The sequence below is a fragment of the Eptesicus fuscus genome, chromosome 9 (assembly GCF_027574615.1).
Source record: "Eptesicus fuscus isolate TK198812 chromosome 9, DD_ASM_mEF_20220401, whole genome shotgun sequence".
Taxonomy (NCBI): Eukaryota; Metazoa; Chordata; class Mammalia; order Chiroptera; family Vespertilionidae; genus Eptesicus; species Eptesicus fuscus.
This window is the reverse complement of record NC_072481.1, coordinates 51663472-51683061: the sequence shown is the minus strand read 5'-3', so window position 1 is coordinate 51683061 and position 19590 is coordinate 51663472. Positions and strand designations below refer to the sequence as shown.

At 34.8% G+C, this 19590-nt stretch overlaps 1 protein-coding gene across 1 annotated transcript in view; it reads left to right on the top strand.

Moving 5' to 3' along the window:
- Positions 1–19590, top strand: part of NEGR1 (neuronal growth regulator 1) — an 885056-nt gene that overhangs the window by 55860 nt on the left and 809606 nt on the right. The gene's annotated exons all lie outside the window — the stretch shown is intronic.

Genomic DNA, 19590 nt, shown 5'->3' with positions numbered 1-19590 from the left:
ATATTAAAATAATGTGTATTCAAGTAGCACACACCATGTCATTAAGTTAATTATTGCTAAAGTTCCAGGAGTAACCTACCAAGTATTGCTTTTACAACATCATTGCAAATATCAACATAATGAAAAAGGTAAACAGTGCTCATAATTATTACGAAAATAGTTCTAACTATGGAATTAATGAGACTGGGGGAGTCCTTATTATCCGTGGATGATAGTTTGAGAACTGCTACACTAAAGAACAAATATCTGCTTTCTGGTTACTGTAAATTTAGGAATGTTTTCTGAAGTCTAGTTCATTCCTCTGTCACCTAAACCTTATTTGTTGAATAATGGACCTAAAAGATCAAATGCAATTCAGTAAATATCAAATTTCTGTGGCTTTATTTATACAAAGAAATGGCATAGGATAATAATTGTTATTTTATTTATAAGCATTATTTACTAAAGACTTAGTATGTGTCTGACACATGGATCTAGGTACTATAAAACATTAATTACTTAAAATAATCTATCAAGTTAGTATACCATTATTTTTCTCCTATAGGTAATAAAACTGAGACAAAGACCTAAAAAATTTACATTTAACTCTAGTGTTTCAATATTTACTTAGAAAAGTTACAGAAGACAGAAAAGATGCTAAATAAAAGGAAAAGTATTTCTAAATCTCCCATTTTATTGAATAGGTATATCTCCACAAACTTGCCTGAAAATAAAAGTACTCAATTACTTCAAAATATGTACACTTATTTTTTATTTGATTTTATATCTTCAAAAGATAAATGTGAAGGAAAATTTTTCAAAAGTTTTAAGAATGACCATATTAATAATCATTTTGTGAGGGAGAAAAGAAAAACAAGAAACTTACACTTTTTTCTGGTATTGTTAATGGATGTTTTTGACTGATGAATCACTCATTGTTTTTAAAATTCTGGCAATATGCTTTATCAAAGGAGGGAAATTTATTGCTTAAATTTGTGTCTTGTAATCATACATAGCAAATTATTTTCTAGTGGTGCTGGATATAAAATAGCTAGCACTTTGTTAGACTATATAAACAATTGAAATAGTCTAAATTAAAAAAAAAAAAAAAACTTTTTAAATCATCCCATAATTGTCAAAAGAAAATAATGATACATTTCTATTGAAATAAGGTTGGTTGAGATGGCTGGTCTAAACTCTAAAGAAAAAATATTTTTTCATTAATGAATTAAGTCAGATTTTATAGGTGATGCTTTTTTTAACTAATTATAACTTATTATATTATGCCTATTATGTTGTTTTATTTTATTTTAATAATTTTTTTATTTTTCAATTATACTTGACATATTAGTTCCAGTGCACAAACAAGTGATTACATATTTATATATAACTTCAAGTGATCATCCCAATAAAGCTAGTACTCTATGCTTATTATTTAATAATTCTCCATTATTATATGTATATTTTATTGATATTGATTGGTGTTTCAATCAATATCAATAAAATATATTGGGCTGCCTTCTGCCTGCCCCAACCAGAGATCAAGCTGGAAGCCAGGAATGTGCCCTTACTGGGAATTGAACTGTGACCTCCTGGTTATAGGTCGATTCTCAACCACTGAGCAACATCAGCTGGGCAAAAGTCCCCATTCTTCCTTTAAAAAAAAAAAAAATTCTTTATTGTTTTAAAGTATTACATATGATTCTTTTTTCCCGCACGCACTGACCTCTCCCCACTTTCCCCCATACATGCCTTCACACCCCCTCTGCATATGCCCTCCCCCCCTCCCCCCACTTTATGACTGTGTCCATGGGTTATGCTTGTATGCATGCATTGAAGTCCTTTGGTTGATCTCTTGCCCCCTTTCCTCCTCCTACTTCCCCGCTTCCCGCTGAGGTTGGATGGTCTGTTCCATGCTTCTATGTCTCTGGGTCTATTTTAGTTCATCAATTTATGTTGTTCATTATATTCCACATATGAGTGAAATCATGTGATATTTATCCTTCTCAGACTGGCTTATTTCACTTAGCATAATGCTCTCCAGTTCCATCTATGCTGTTGCAGATGGTAAGAGTTCCTTCTTTTTTACAGCAGCATAGTATTTCATTGTGTAGATGTACCACAGTTTTTAAATCCATTCTTATTTTTCTAAAGAAGCCTCATTAAAGATACTATTCTAAATTTTCAAGTTCTACATAACAATATATGGGAAGAAAAAATATCTGCATATTTCAGTGGAGAGCTGAAAATATGTGTATCTAGTTTATTATTTGAGAGAATAACTATGATGTAAAATAAAACAAAATCCAACTTCTATTCAGAGAGTTAATACAGAATCTTATCATAATGTAACAGAGATATACTGACAGAAGAGTAAAGGTATCCTTTCTCTGATTTATCTCTACTCTGATATTTAAAATTATTTAAACTAATATTATAATATATATTAGCATTTCATAGCTTGCCAAATTCTTTATAGATATGGCTATATTACATATAATATATACATTACTTTATATATGCATATATATTTAAATATATTTTTATTGATTTTAGAGACAGGAAGGGAGAGCAATAGTGAGATAGAAACATGGATGAGAGAGAAACATTGATTGGCTGCCTCCTGCGTGCCTCCCCACTGGGGATCAAGCCACCAACCTGGGGACATGTCCTGACCAGGAATGGAACCAAAACATCCTAGTTCAAAGGTCAATGTTCAACTACTAAGTTATACTGGCCAGACTATATATGTATATTTTAATGGGTTATTTTACTGCTAGATACTATATTCTTTTTTTGTGGAATATATGTCCAGGATCTCTATTTTACAGATGAGATACAGATATATCAATTTTTCTCCAGATCAAGCTGATTTATTCTTAAAATTAAATGCAATTATCTGAAGTTACTGATAGTTTCTTTTCCTTTTGACTGAACTATTAAATTCTGACATTTGATTCAACAGTATAATAAATAAAATTATTGAAAAGCATTTTTAAGAGGACTATTCAATTTACTCTCTGAAGTACATTGAACCAATAGAATAAAAATTTGTCTAACATATATGCACATGTAAATGGCTGATTAGGAAATAATTAGTTATATTTTACAATAAATGAGGTACTTTTTAATCCCAATTATTTTAATTGATAGTCATTAAATAAATAGTTTTCAAGGAATAACCATAGCCAGATACTGGAAGATTGTCATGTCAAATTCATCATATCACAACATTTTCCCAACATCTACTCTCCTAAACAAATATTAATATTTTGTAGAAATTAGAATCCTCATATTTGTAAGGTTTGTAAAATACTTGTAAAATATTTGTATAAGTACTATAAATAGTATATTAATTTAATACAAATGATTTCTTAATGTAGTTTATCAAAGATTTAGCTTTATAAAAATACTATTTGTTTATTTTATCCATAAAAGCTCTTCTAAGTCTTAATTCTCCAGCTTTCCTAATATTTTTCTATTTTTTTGTCTCAAAAAGTGGCTTTAGTTGTTATTTTAATCAGAACATCAGTGCTCCTAACCTCTTTACTCTATGCTTCATCTCTGTCCTAGTTCTTTTCTACTATTTTCTGGTATTTTACACTGTGAGTGTATACTTCATCTGTATTCGTTTGTAATCTAATATTTGCTTCTTGAAACATTTAAGTGTCCTTATCTACTTTATTTTTTGCTTGCTTAAGGAGTCTATATATTGGCTTGTAGTTTGTTTTGTTTTGTCTTTTGCTCTTTTCACACTTACTGCATCTTTCCTTTGTCTTTTATAGCCATTTTAATCAAGATATCATTATTCATCCATTGCCTTTGTTCTTCATCTTTTGGTTCTAAACACCTTCTAATAAATAACATATGCTTCAATTTTTCACAGCCCTTATAAGAATAACTAATTCTTCTTTCCCTGATATATACATCTACATTGTTGCAAACCAACCCTTTAAAAATATGTCCTTTGTAAGTATTTATTATTCATTTTTCTGGTTCTTTCTTTGTATTTTTCAAATCCAGGCTTCTTTGTTTTGTTGTTTGTTTTTCACTTTTGGTGGTTGTAGATTTTTGGTTTCTTCCCTAGCATAAAACCAGATTTCCACCAGATTTTCATCCTTAGCCATTTTTTTTTTTTTGACCACTCAAAAATTTTAGTACTTTAAGTTCACTTTCATATAGAAGTTTAGCAAGTCTTAATCTCTAGGCATAATCTTTCTGCGAAATGAATGCTCAATTCCAAGAGAATGGTATACTACCAACTTAAATGCTAATGCCCAAATCAGCTATCACTACATCCTGGCTCAATCCAAAATTATTGTGTCCTAAAAGTTACATATCAAATCTTCCCATTCAGCTCATAGACACAGTATAGGAATTATTTAAAGAAATGGATAAGCCTGGCCAGCATGGCTCATTGTTTGAGTGTTGACCTATGAACCAGGAGGTCACGGTGTGATTCCCGGTCAGGACACATGCCAAGCTTTCCGCACACCCTGGCCAGCCCAGGCCTCCACTTAAGGCTTCAAAGTTTCAATTATAGAAGGTAAATAAATCTCCAAATATCTAAGTTATTACATCAAAGACAGCTGAGGGCTCGATTTCCAGTGTGGGATGTGCAGGAGGCAGCTGATTTTCTCTCATCATTGATGTTTCTATCTTTCTATCCCTCTTCCTTCCTCTCTGAAATCAATAATAATAATAATAAAAGAAATGGATAAGATCATAAGAAGCATCGTGTATATAAGGAATGATGATGCCTGGGGCTTTAATTGTGTTGGCAATGCATTCCAGTAGTATGCCAACAGGTAATAAAAATAAATTCAATATTTGCTATTAATTAGAAACAAGTCTTGACTTCATTATGAAAGTATTTAATTGCTTACTAATAAGGTAAGTACTAATATTAAAACTAATATATAATATTGTTTAACATTTCATGTAAGAAAATGAATGTAACTACAAATTTTTCATAATCTTCGTTGTGTATATGTACAACCTTAACACTGGCATAACATTTTTTTCTAATAAGTTTCATAGATATATTCATTTAGAAATATATGGCTACATTCTTTTTGAATTCTTTATCTTGGCTTTACAATTTCTGGTTAATATAACAGGATCTATTTGTATGCTATTTTTGTTAATTATTAAAATTATTTATATTTATAAATTACTAGTGGCCTGATGCATGAAATTTGTGCACGTGGAAGGGGGTCCCTCAGCCTGGCCTGCACCCTCTCCAATCTGGGATCCCTCTCACAATCCAGAACCTAAGGATCACCTGGCTCCTAAGCGCTCACCTGCCTGCCTGCCTGATGCCCCCAACTGCTCTCCCCTCCTTGTCTGATATTCCTAACTGCCTATCTGCTCTCCACTCCTGGCCTAATCCCCCTAACTGCCTATCAGTACTCCCCTCCTGGCCTAAACCCCATAACTGCCTATGTGCTCTCCCTTCCTCTCTGAGCCTTCAGACCCCAGAGCAAGAGTGCTCTTCGATGAGGCCCCACACCTGTCCTGACACCCACCTCCAGGCTGGGTGGTGCCGCCCGGGACTGCGTGCGTCTCCAGGGGGGCTGCCACCGCAGCCCATCCTGACGCCCCCCCTCTAGGCCAGGCAGCCCCGTGGGCCTGTGAGCTTCCACGGGCATGGGGTCACCACGGCCCTCTCCTGATGCCCCCCATCCGGGCCGCATGGTGCCACGGGCCTGTGAGTGCCTCTGCAAGTTGGGCCGCCCCCTGGTGGCAGCCTCATATCCTGGTAGCACAAGTCCCCGCCCAGTAGCTCCTGCCTGCAGGTGCCTCCATGGGGAGCGGCCTCTGCCTCCGAGGCAGCAGGGTGATGTTAGCGCTGGGCAGGCCTGCGTGCGCCTGCACTGGGGGCGGAAGTCCCCGCCCACCAGCTCCTGCCTGTTGACTGGTTGTGACTCGGACACCCTTAGGACCAATTAGCATATTACCTCTTTATATGTATAGGTTATTAAAACATTAGTGTCTTAGAAATGTTTCTTTTGTTCTTTTTCCATATAACTACCATTTTTGGAATAATGGACATAAATACAATGTAAATATAATGTACATTTATGGTTTTACTTTTTAGCTATTAATTTTCAACTTGTGTGAAGCTCACTTTGCATTACAATGTATATGTTCATGTTTACACCTGATCCAATATATACCTACTAAAGTACTTTAAAATGAGCGAGGACACATGATCAGCAAAGAGGGCTAATAATATTTATCCTGTGGTCTTAATGCAATTAAAAGGGAGACACATTCAGGATTATTATTTAAGTTCTTTTCACTGATAACAAAATGAAGATAAGTCACATTAAAACACTAGCTGTAGGGATTAAAATGAAAACGAAAATGCGATTTGATGTCATAAAATGTAACATGACTTGTTTCCCCTCTTCTCTTAATGGTTGTCTCAACTATGAGGACCCAGCCTCTTTAATCTCTAACTCATTACTCATGCCCATGTATGGAAAGAAATCAGCCTGTAGAGTGAGAACAAAGGAACATGTCAAGGTTAGTTCATTGGGAGGTGTAGCTATTAAATAAGGTCAAGATTGTAAACATGGAAAGTTAGCAAGTCTTACAAATGGCAGTATCAAATTGTGAGGCACTTTAACACAAAATTAGTATCACTGGGTACTTGTGTCCAATGAACTTTAGGACACTGGTATTTCTTGAATATTCAGTGTTGTTATTGGTTCAGATATTTTAATAGATGTTCAAGTTAGCCCTGACTGGTTTGGCTCAGTGGATAGAGCATCGGACTGCGGACTGAAGGGGCCCAGGTTCGATTCCGGTCAAGGACATGTACCTTGGTTGCGGGTACATCCCCAGTGGGGGGTGTGTGGGAGGCAGCTGATCGATGTTGGTCTCTCATCGATGTTTCTAACTCTCTATCCCTCTCCCTTCCTCTCTGTAAAAAAATAAAAAATAATAAAAAAATAAAATAAATGTTCAAGTTATTTGTGTTTTCTTCTTATACCATTCCACATTTTTAAGAAATAGGTTTGTGCTAAGACTCAAGTATAATCATCTGGTAACAATATGTAGTTTCTGCTTTTAAAAATAGCATTTCCCATACACACAAAATTGCCCAACCTTCCTCCTTCACAGCATTAATCATGCCATCTGTGCTCACATTGTATTTAATCATACTTCTAATAAAACATTTTCACATCATATTATATTAGAGTTAGTTGTTTATTTCTTTGTCTTTTCTACAAAACTATGTACTCATGAGAATAGAGGTATCTCATTCATCTTTGTATCTCCAGCATCTGACATGTCTCACACATACTAGATATTCAATAGAAAGCATCTGCATTAATTTGAAAAACAATGAAAGGCAGTATTTTTTAATTAACAAAAATCAACTGCTAAGTAGCACTCCTAGTATGAAGCTTTATTGTTAAGTAGCAAAGAATTGTGAATGTAAAAAAAATTTAGCAGATTAACAACATTCATGTTCTCATTCCAGTTTTATAGAACTACAACTAGTCTTGAACATGCAATTTTAGCATTTGCTTGATCCAGTGTCATCTTTAAAGTAATATTTAAATAGATGAAGGTCAGAAAGGAATCCTTCACTCTTCTGGCTTTTAAAATCCTGTTGGGTTAAGCAAATGTGGTTTTCCCATACCTGGAAATTCAAGCAGGTAGTAATTATAATGTTAGAGAGCTTCTGATATAAATAAGTGAGTTGGGTTAGAATGGGAAAATAATATAAAATCAAAGAATCTAGTCACTAGAAGTTAAGCCTTGTTATTTTAACTCAAAATCACTTTCAGATTACATATTAGCAATTTAATTTGGTGATTTTCTTCTCCTAAGGAAAATTATATTTTTTCTCTCTTCCCATTTATGACCCTATGAGAGGAAAATCCTACATTCTCAGTATAATACTTTCTCCATACTCCAAACACTTTGCTTTGCCTATCATCAATAACCTCATACTTGTTTATTTTATATTGCATTCCACAAAGGCATATACTTTTATTTTAAACACCGTCATACTAGTATGTGTGTACATACTAGTGACAACTTGATTTAAATTTGCCATGACAAGTTTTAGAAGGGAGACTGGAAATATTTTTAGTGTTTCTCGCAAATCAGAATTAGGGGCTATAACCTAACATCTTTAATTATATAACATTTTATTCTCATTATGAAATTTAACATAAGAGTTAATTATTCTGCATAATGGCTTTAAAGTAGAAATGAGAATCAGTACATTTTATATAGCTCATTGACACTGACTAAATTATTTTTATACAGATTTTTTGTGAGTACTTGAAACCCAAACTGGAGCAATACTGGAAGGAAGTCAGGATGTAATTAGGTTGGATATATGAAAAACAGATTGCATTGTTTCACATGCTGTGAACTGTGAGCAGTCCTCCAAGCTGTAAAAGACAGCAAGCATCAACAGTTTCCCCCCTGAAAACTCAACATTCTTTGACTTTTATGTATCACTGCGTGGGGAACTGAAAAACACAGAGGTTCTATTGATACAACTATTGACCATAATGGCTGGATTCGTTATCATATATTAGCTTATGGCTTACTTCTATAAAGATTCTTTTATTCTTAAAATCAATTTTTATCTTATTTGGAGAGTGCATGCTGGTGAGGAAAATAATGGTGAGGAAGAAGGAAATGATTTTTTTTCTCATTAAATGGTGAGTTTAGATGACTTAAAGATCTTTACAAGGAACCTATTGAATGATCTGTGTGATTGTAGTCAAGAAAAACATTATATAGTCATTTACATAATTCAAGCCATCACAAAGTTATCCCTGAGACTTTTTAAATGAAGTTTTAGCCTTCTAGTGTTTTAGTTGGTATCCTGACATTTCACTGTATGTATGCATCTTTGGTAGAATTAGGCCAAAGTCATAATAAAGTTGGAGCATTTGGTGATTATGGACATCTGATTTTAATTTACTATACTTTTCTATTAAAATTAATATTTCAGTGAGAGGAATTTAATCAATGTTTAACACAAAATAACTATTTAGTAAATACACATACCCTGCATTCCACTGATTCTAAGACTGTTCCTCTACCTCTCCCACATCTCAAGATTGCTGAAATCATGACACATCTTCAAATTCATGGAATCTTACACTTGTGGTCAGACAGGAAGTAGTGATGACACCATTGTGCTTATATGTGCATGTATAAACTTCATTTAAAATATTCATATTTTTCCAAGTGGTGTCCATTGTTGAGTACAAGGATGGAGTTTAGTTGCTACTTAAAATGTCTACAATTATTGCAATAATATGTAATTTAAAGTGAAATTAAGAGTATTATATTCTCAGAAGACATGAAAAAAATGGTATAAATTTGATATTATTGCAACAAATGTTCAATATTGGAAAAATTAATATGCTTTCTTTCAAAACTATAACCAAGTATTTTATAAGACCTAGCATAGGAAGATACAATTAACTGAGGATGTGTTGTTTGTTACGGAAATATCTGTAATATAATTGTCTGTCATTACACACAATTGTAAATGAACACAATAGACATTGGCAGATCCTTTGTAGAGCTGGTATTAAAAAACATATATATTAATGATAACTATTACCAAGTCATTTTATAATAGTACATAGGGAGAATTTTTATCACTAGTAATATATAAGGAAGGTTTCATCTAGTGGTTAAAGGGTACTTAGAATTTGTGGAATATGTAAAAGCTAAAATAACTTAACTAATTCTTTATTGAAAAATTATGTTGAAATATTATTATAACTCAAAGTAGTAATCCCTCAATTTTACAAGAGTGTCAAAATCCTGATGTTTTTAACTTCCAGATATTTGGGGTGATGAATTTTGTACTTTATATTACACTAGAGGCCTGGTGCACGAAATTCATGCACTCAGGGGGGAGGGATCCCTCAGCCCAGTCTGCACCTTCTTGCAGTCTGGGAGCCCTTGGGGGATGTCCAAATGATGTCAGTCGGACTTCCTTAGTGCTGCTACGGAGGCGGGGGAGGCTCCCACCAGTGCCACTGTGCTCGCCAGCCATGAGCCTGGCTCAGGGCTTCTGGCTGAACGGCGCTCCCCCTGTGGGAGCGCACTGACCACCAAGGGGCAGCTCCTGCGTTGAGTGTCTGCCCCCTGGTGGTCAGTGCACATCATAGCAACTGGTCTTTCTGCAGTTCGGTCTATTTGCATATTAGCCTTTTATTATATAGGATTCCTGATTAAGTATAAGTCAAAGTCATTCACACCTCTGTTACATTTGCTGGCCAGCAGTTTCTCTAAATTTGTAAAAAAAACGTATTTTCTCAGCTGGTATTATCTATTTAACCTTTCTAGTTGTTCTCCTAGTCAAAGACAGCATAAAGTAGAAAAATATAAAAAAATAAAACGATAAGCCAGAAAACAATCAAATTGAGTACTGACTTCTGTTTTAGGAGTACGTTTGACTACAAATGATAAAAAATACTAAATAACAGCTGTTAAAACAAGCAGAAACTGATTTCTGTCACACATCAATTTCCAGAGGTAAGTAATTCAGGGCTGGTGTGGAATTCCTGATTATCACAGACGGACTCAGGTCCCTTCCACCTTATGGCTTAAAGTCTCTAGTTCCACATCACATTTCCTTCAAGCCTATAGGAAAGAGGACAGGAAAGGAGAAACTCATATTCTTTCTCCTTTGGCCGGACAGGTTACCTTTTCCTTTTCCTCTACCCCCAATTTTTAGGCCAGAACTTAGATATATGCCCCTAGTAAAGGAGGCTGAGAATTATGGTCTTTATTAGGTGTAGGTACTTTCAGCTAGAGAAGTACCTAGCTGAAAGTACTCACTGGGGAAATGCTAGCTGCCTGGGGAAATACCAGCTGCCTCTGCCTTATCCTCCCACCAATTACAGATCTTTTGGGAACCAGGAGAGCAATGGCACATTATATTCTCCAAAGAGAGATGACCTTTTGTCTTATGTGGCTTAAAATGTTGAGATAAATACAAAATTAATTTACTATCAAGACTTAGTTATTCCTTACTTGTTTTTATGTGTTTTTTTTCCCATTTAATAAATATATATTAGTTATGAATTTTGTGCTTGGTACTTAAAGTACCACTTGTTTTAAACAGTTGCAGGATTACCATTCAATGTGAGGGATCCTCGTGCCATTGTGTAATGCACTAATTATGCCACTTTAAATCAAAGAGCACAAATCTAAATACCAAACTGAATTTTAACTGGTTTCACTAAAATCTGCTTTTGATGTGGAATAATCTAAATTCACACTTTCTTATTCTGTAGATAGGAAAAAGCCTTACTTTGGTTTTAGGTCATAGACTCTTACCAAATGTAGAAGTGTCTTGCACTACTTTTAAGCAATATATTTTAAGTTCTTTGCTGAGGTCTTTTATTCTTAGATATGTAGGTTGGGAATCCAAATGTTTTTCCTTATTGGCATATTATGTAGAAGACAATTTTTCTTACAGAAGAAACTAGAGAAAGTTTTAGCATTTAGAAATTTACATTGCTAAATGTTGGACTGTGGGCTGACTCTGTGCCAGCAAATGAAGTGGCAGGTTTATAAGTGTACATTGTTGATCAATAATGAATAACAAATAATTGCTTTTAAGAAGATCATTTTAAAATATTTAATATTTAGTCTATAGTAATCTACTATTCTGGAAAAGATGTCTGAATAAATGATTGATTAAATCAGTTATTATTTTAACAAGTATTTTGTGGGTTTTGTTCATTTTTCTGTAAAATTACATCATGTTTTTCTAAACTGAAATATTGATTTCTCTTTGGTTGCTAGTTTTTAAACTAACACATTATCCTATCTAATAAAAAAGTAATATGCAAATTAACCATCACTCCACTACACCCATAAGCCATGCCCAACAGCCACACCCACCAGCCAATCAGAGTGAGTATGCAAATTATCCCAACCAAGAAGGCTGCGGCCATGGAGAAAGCAGGAGGGAGGCTTGGGTTTCCCAGGCGATGGAGGAAGCCAAGCTTTCCGCACACCCTGGCCAGCCCAGGCCTCCACTTAAGGCTTCAAAGTTTCAATTATAGAAGGTAAATAAATCTCCTGCCCCCACAAAGCAAGCAGAAGGCTTGGCTCCACTCCAGGTTACAAAGTTTCAATTGTAGAAGATAAATAAACCCCAGATACCAGGGCCTCTGCTTGGGTAGCCGGGGGGCGTGGCCAGCCTGCAAACCACCACAGGCCCCTCGCCCAGGCTGCCCCAGCCCCAAGGGAACCCCCTCCCTGATCTGGTACACCCTTCAGGGCAAACCAGCTGGCCCCCACCCATGCACCAGGCCTCTATCCTATCTAATAAAAGAGTAATATGCAGATTGACCATCACTCCAACACACAATATGGCTGCCCTTATGTGGACAAAGATCCTGCCCCCATGTGGACACAAGATGGCCACCACAAGATGGCCAGCAGGGGAGGGCACTTGGGAGGCACCAGGCCTGCAAGGGAGGGCAGTTGAGGGTGATCAAGTCTGCAGGGAAGGGCAGTTAGGGGTGACCAGGCCAGCAGAGGAGGGAAGTTGGGGGCAAACAGTCTGGCAGGGGAGCAGTTAGACATCAATCAGGCTGGCAGGGGAGAGGTTAGAGGGTGATCAGGCTGGCAGCCAGAAGCGGTTAGGGGCAATCAGGAAGGCAGGCAGGCGAGCAGTTGGGAGCCAGCAGTCCTGAGTTGTGAGAAGGATGTTCGACTGCCCATTTAGGCCAGATCCTGATGCCAAAACGGGCAGTTGGACATCCCTCTGGGGGTCTCAAATTGGAGAGGGTGCAGGCTGGGCTGAGAGACACCCCCCCATGCACGAATTTTGTGCACCGGGCCTCTAGTATTACATAATAAGAAAAAATATCTAAGTTATTACATCTTAGAACAGTGATGGAGAACCTATGACACGCATGTCAGCACGCGTAGCTATTTCTGATGACACGTGGCCGCATGCCGAGGATGAAACATTTGCTGCTCCTGAGGATGAAACATTTGCAACTAGAGTCTTGGAGTTAGTTTTTTCCTCAAAGTGACACACTACCCGAGTTATGCTCAGTTTTTGGCGAAGTTTGACACACCAAGCTCAAAAGGTTGCCCATCACTGTCTTAGAAGAATGATGTTAATTAAACTTAACATATGTTTATAAATAATTTTATGCTTGGCAACGTCTACAAAAATGTAGAAGCAGTTTAGGCCTATCGTCCTCTAGAAAACGATTTTTTTCTGAATTGTGTCCTGGAAATTAGGAATGGGTTGTTAGAGTAACAAGTGGTAAAATTTGAAATTATTAGGAAAGAATGAATAAGCAACACTAAGAGCAGGAGCTCTTCATCCTAAAGTACTTTTGTGGTTTTTGTTTAACAATATCATAGCTATGAGCCTCCTTCCATTAGACCATTAGCCTAATATAATGGTTAAGCTAAGATATTGAATGCAGTGCTATTAATCCTTGATAAATTCCTGTTTCATTGTCATGATGGAGCAGTGACATATTGAATAGAAAGATGCCATCAAATACATGCATGAGAAAAAAGTCCCTTTAATGTTCAAGTTACAACAAACTGCAGCACTGTACCTCTTTGTATGCCTGTGCAGATCACTCTGTACAGCAGATGACATGGAAGGCATTTTCCCTATTTTGGACCCATCTGCACAGCTTTCCAGGATGTGGGAAAGAGCTGGGACCAATGAAAACCCGTGATATGACATGAAGGTCCAATTAAGCACTTTGAGAAAGCTCTTTTTACCATTCTCATGACATATAGTCATGAAACCAGAATTTTCACAAAAACGAGAAGCAAGAGAAATTTGAAAACCTCTGTGTGTCAGGGATGTGGAGATTCAAGATCAATTTCTCTGTTTGCTATCACCCTGGAAGACCAATGTATAAGCCTGCTTGCAGTCTAGTTCTGAGTCCTATAATTGATTTCTGTGTTTTTGAAAGAACCAGCTAGAGAATCTTGGCAATTTCCCTGAACGTGTTTGCTCTGGACTTTGATTCTAAAAGGAATTACTTCTCAGTAATTACATTTTCTACTTTTGAGATTCAAAGTTAGATGGCGAATAAAATAGTTATTTAGAACAGAATGTTACCACAAAGAATAAAAAACTCCTAATTTATTTCTTCATGTTGATTAGTACTTTAGACAAAATAAACTTATTAGCACCATTCCCTTTAACTTTCTTATACACGTAGAAAGAGCAAGGCTTTGTACCGCTATAAAGTTTATCTTAACCTAGTAAAGAAATAGGCCCCTCTTTTCATATATACAGAAACGTTGTAAGGGAAATAGACCTTTGGACAAATATTAATGCCATATATTGTGGTAGAATAATTTCTCCTGTAGTTTCAAGTGATAGATTTAAATTCTGGTGATTTTAATGGATTTGCCAGTTTAGCATTCTTTTCAAATGTTCATAATATTAAAATATATATGTTATGTATTATTTTATTTATGTTCTATAGGGATGATACCCATTGAATTAGTATAATAAAATAATACTTTAGACCAGAATCATTTAAAAAATTGATATCATCCTTAGGTTTCCTATTTCCTAGGTATGGCATTACATTATGATGGCAAATCCTCCGTAATTGATATACAGGTCTAGTCTCAAAGAATTAAAATGATGTATGGCAGACATGTCTTCAGGATTATAATTTGACCTGGAATATATCTGTATGTGATCTAAAATAAATTATTTTTATAAAATATACATCTAATTTCCTATAATAAAATAATACGATATAATCTAAGAATAAAGAAATGTGTAACATGAAAAAAGCATATTCCTGATACTGAATTAGAAAGAGGATTAAATTACATTGCTGACCTTAAAATATATTTTCTTTTTACCTTTTAAGGATCTTGGGTATATAATTCTTTGATGCCAATAATCTCCATAATAGGGGTGTTTAGGAAGAGTGACAGAATATTATAGTTCTTAAAATTTCCTTTATGAGTCACACGGATACTAACATTAAAGAGATATTACAGATTATATGCAGTAAAGTGTTTTACTGACACTTTATGTTGCATTATGTTTGTGTTGATTTTCAGAACATTGATGTACTGGAACTTTCATGACTATTCTGTATGAAATTATTGCAAAGATAGAAAAGGAAAAACATGTTTTGTTTTGCTTTTCAATTATAAGGCATCCTAATATCAGTGTTACCTTGGTGACACAGACAAATTAAAAACTATTCATGTTCAATGATCTGAAAAATCAGACAAAAATTAATATCTCTGTTGTCTTACAGAAGTTCTTGCTTCTGTTATATGAAGCACATAATGTTAAGTATATACTTAAAGCTCAATGTTAGTGAGTGGTTCCATCCCTCACTAGCTTCATGACTTTAGAAAAAAATATATCCATCCTCCTCCTCATAGAGTTCAAAAGTCATAGCCTAGACATGAATGTACTTTTCCTTTAAAAATATATTAAATATTATTGGTGTACTGAATAGGAATAATAAACAAGAGAGACATAATCAGTAATCAATAACCTTATACATAGAAAAACACTATAAAAATCAGGATCTCAAGCTGTGGCAAAACTATCCTACCATCGGATGCTAGAGTCATCAGGCATTTATTAAAAATCTGGATGCGATAAACCCTATAATCCGTCAACTATAACCTGGTACGTCAAAGTAACATCTAACAAAAGTGATAATTCTACATTGTCAATACTCAGTTTGATTTAATAGTGGTAATGCATGGAATGTTTGAAGCTTTAATTAGTATTTTTAGTTACATAAATGAAATATATTCTTCTTACTGATTCATTGCTAAGAATTTGTCTCATGAAGACATATGCATATGCCCTCCTAGACTGTAATTTACATTTTTAATATTTGTAATTTGCAATTAGCACTCTCATTTTCCTTTTATTTGGAACTATATACTAAATCAGTACTCTTAAAATTTAAAGAAAAAATCCATATTTTGTAATGTTCTTCCTAGAGTATATTATACTGTGATGCATTTTACTTTCTGCCAAAATTGCTCTTTTTCTTTTTTTTTTTTTTTTTTTTTACAGCAGAAGATAAATTGCTCTTTATCTCTGAGCACTGCCTTTTCACCATAGCTAGTGGGATTCAATACCACTGATTCTTTTTACAATCTTGGTTTAGAAAATTAAAGAAACTCAAGTAGCACTGCTGCAATTCATTTATGGCTAATACATCTTGTCTCGCTTGACTGAGGACAAGTGCCCTCCAGATTAAATTTTGCTGCTCAGCATCCTGCATTTTCATAAAATATAGTCCTTACATAGCTCCATGAATATCCCAAGCATGTGGTTTAATTTAAACCAACATGCTTGAGTCACCCATTAAATAAAATGTTTGTACTGTTCCAAAACTATTTTATAAGTGCATCATTTAAAAATAAAATGAGCAAACACTATAATTTCAAATGAGCTGAAATATCTATACTCAGTGGTTAGCAGAAAGATCTTCAGGAAGGATTATCTGAGTTACCTTAGGGACTAGACTTTTGTTTCTGAATTTTGATTCGTGAAAGAGGCAAGTTGCACTGCAAGCTGGTGCTGCAAGTGACTGTACGTGTTGGACCCACCCACTATGCTTTCCTAGCCACCTCCCCAAAGCAGCAGAGATAACGTTGACATGAATGGCCTAGCAAGATGTTACCTTTCCTGCAGTGTTCTATAGAGGCTGCATTACGCCTGTTTACAATCACAATTTAAAGGTGGTCTTTTATATGAATGTTGACAAATAAAATGATTATATGTGTGTGAGTTTGGAAAGGGTAAATAAGATAAAAACTGATTTGAGAATTTATTAAACAGTCCCCATTAGGGAGTTATTTATTGTGACTATACACATACCATTTGGATATGTGTGTATTTTTTTTAAATAAGAAGCATCCTGATGTCTAAGGAAGCATTTTAAACTTTTATGTGCTTATGAAAACAAACGTGTTGAAATAAGCATCTGATTCTACAAGTTTCTCTTTCATGTATGTGCCCATGTGTTGTTTTTTGGTCTCCACTTAATCCATCAAGTATTGCCTCAAAATGATAACAGTTAGCTTTAGAAATCATCCATCGACTTTTTTTTTTTTTTTAATATATTTTATTGATTTTTTACAGAGAGGAAGGGAGAGGGATAGAAAGCCAGAAACATCGATGAGAGAGAAACATCGATCAGCTGCCTCCTGCACACGCCCCACCTGGGGTGTGCCCGCAACCAAGGTACATGCCCCCGACCGGAATCGAACCTGGGACCCTTCAGTCCGCAGGCCGACGCTCTATCCACTGAGCCAAACCGGTTTTGGCCATCCATCGACTTTTGGCCACATAGAAACCATGAAGAGATCAAAATGAACCCAAACTTTTAAGAGAATCAGTCCACATTATGATGATATGTGTGCACATTTACTAATACTCTATATTTCAGTTGGAGGGACAGTGTGGTCTTTAATTATTTAGAGCATCTTAATAGAATATTACTCATACGGAACCTTGTATGTATGTTGGCAGTTTTAAGGAATCACATTGAATGATCTGTATGCATAGGAAATTGTAGTTACTGAGTTATCATGTAAACCTTTACTGGCTCTTAAGTAAACTTTTACTAAAATGGAAAAACCTATAAAATTAATTGAATCACTGTTTATACATACTTGAGGGTGTCAAAACCAGCAAAATGACAAAAAACAGGTAGCAAAATCTATACGACATAGAATCTAACTAGTAAATGTAGAATAACTTAATGGGCTGAAGAGTTTTAATCATTGCCTACCATGAATTTTCATATATTAACATTTTAAATGAATTTTTATAAAAATAACAAAATGATTAAGTAGTTATATTGCACCTAATGGGAGTGGCAGGTAATTGATTTCCAAAGAGTAGTTTAGTGACTATAGGTACTTTCATCATTCATCATTACTATTTATTAAGTTGTATTAGCAGACATATACTTTTTTGCTTATATAAAAACTTTAACCAAAATGTTAATTTTGTGACATAACATTTAATTGATATGTTCTTGTAACATCATAGAAAATGAAACTGAATAGAAACAAATGTTTAGGAACACCATTTTTTGTTGGCAAGAAATAAAAATGTGTGATTATTCTGCATATGAGTTACCAAAACTATTTTTCCAGTTTCAATACAATAAAAATTAAATATCTGAATAAATTTTCAGAAATGTAAAGTCACGTTTCCATTTAAGTTGCTCAGTTAGAGGTAATTCCTTAGTAATTATCAGCAAGCATTTTCCATATACTTAACATTTATCAAGTCATTTCACATAAATTGTATACAACATTCTCACAAAAACTTGCATACAGTTGTATTATTTTCCATAGAAGTAAACACACCCATACACATACACAGCTAAAAATAGAGGGGTTAAATTAACATTCTCAAGAAAATGTACATGATATTTGGCATAGTAGCATCATGTGTCCATATATCCTGACTCTATTTCTCCTCAGTTTATACTTAATATAGCTATATTTGAACAATGAAATTAAAATTTCCTAATCATGCATAATTTATATTGCCTAATGTGCCAATATTTTCTTTATTAACAGAAAATTTAAAACTTTTGTTATGTTAACACAAAAAATCTAAGGCTGCCTGACCAGTGAGCATCGATCCATGAACCAGGAGATCACAGTTCAATTCATGGTCAGGGTACACTTCCAGGTTGTGGGATTGGTCCCCAGTGTGGGGTGTGCAGGAGGCAGCCAATCAGTGATTCTCTCTCATTGATGTTTCTATCTCTTCTTCTCCCTTCCTCTCTGAAATCAATAAAAATATTTTTTAATAAAGAAATGGGAAACATTGCTCTTAAAAATAATTCTAAGGCAATGACTTCTTAATGCTGTGAATTAAAAAAATAAGTAAATGAGGGCTGAGAAAAGAAACAAGAAAAAGGAGAGAAGAACTGAAAAGATAGGCATTGTATATTACCATCTGACAGTAAAGACTGATATAAGGTTTTTTAAATCAGAAAGACCTGACTTTGAATCTTTTCTCAACCTCTAAATGACTATATGCTCTTCAGCAGGAGACTTGAGGAATACAGTCTTGTGTCATGAACAACATAATGGCAGTTTCTATTATATGACTGTCATTATTATATTTATCTGCTTTATAGAAAGAACATTTATAAAACATGAAAATAAATATATTTCAAGCAATATAACACCTACCTTCTTATGCAGTCTATAATTTATGGTTTCACTAATCTGATCAATTTAAACATCATTTCTCCAGGGTCTATTTGGACCTCAATAATACTAGTCACTCAATATATAGAGATAAATGAAATGCATCTAAGCATTTAAGAGCTTATTGTCAAGAATGAAAGACTTATATACAGTGAGGGGAGCATAAGACAACATTATTTTGAGAGTCCAGAGCAGATTATAAGTACCACAGCATAAGGAAGTCAAGAAAATTTTAAAAATCTGATTACTACCCTGGCCAGTATGCTCAATGGTTAGAATGTTGGCCCCTACACTGAAGGGTCTTGGGTTCTCTTCCTAGTCAAGTGGTCAAGGCATATCCCTGCCCTCATTCAGGCCACAATCAAGAGG